Source organism: Phalaenopsis equestris, unplaced genomic scaffold (assembly GCF_001263595.1).
Source record: "Phalaenopsis equestris unplaced genomic scaffold, ASM126359v1 Scaffold000223, whole genome shotgun sequence".
NCBI lineage: Eukaryota > Viridiplantae > Streptophyta > Magnoliopsida > Asparagales > Orchidaceae > Phalaenopsis > Phalaenopsis equestris.
In genome coordinates, this window is record NW_018164665.1 from 951,459 (window position 1) to 952,184 (window position 726).

Below are 726 nucleotides of genomic sequence, written 5' to 3' on the forward strand. Positions count from 1 at the left end.
TTCTTCTAAATCTTCTTCTTCTTCTTCTTCTTCTTATTCTTTCCATTCTTCCGATTTTTTTTGATTTTTTTTATTTTATTTTATTATTTTTTTTATTTTTCTTTTTCTTTTTCTTTTTCTTCTTCTTCTTCTTCCACTTCTTCTTATCCTATTTCATTTTCTTCTTCTTCTATTTTATTTTATTTTATTTTATTTTATTTTATTTTATTTTTTTTTCTTCTTCTTCTCCTTCTTCCATTTCTTCTCGGCCAACCCCGCCAACCTCGACGATCTCCCTTCATATCGCCGGCTTTTGCCTTGCCGGTGTTGTACCGAAACGACAACGAACTTCAAAATCTTTCGAGAGGGTGCGAAAGACTCTCATTTTATCTGCAAGTTTCCGTCGGACTTATTTAGGCGTCGTGCAAACTACGCGAAGGTATAACCTTTCTTCCCATTCGCGTTTTATTTTCTAGCCGGCTTTAGGTTGTAGGTGTGATAGGCGTGTGGGTTCGATCGCCCACACGGGGTGTGTGCGCCGGCGTAAGCCGGCGCAGCGGCACACCTATGTGATGGATCGATTGTTTTCCTAGAGGTGACATATAGGATAGGATCCCCTCGCGCAACTAATTTTCCTACGATAGCCGAGTGAATCATATTTGACTGTTAGCCTTAGCACAAAAATCCTAGAGGTTGGAGCTCCCTTCGCTCCCCTTTGCTTTGGTAGTCCCGATCTTTTAAAAAAAA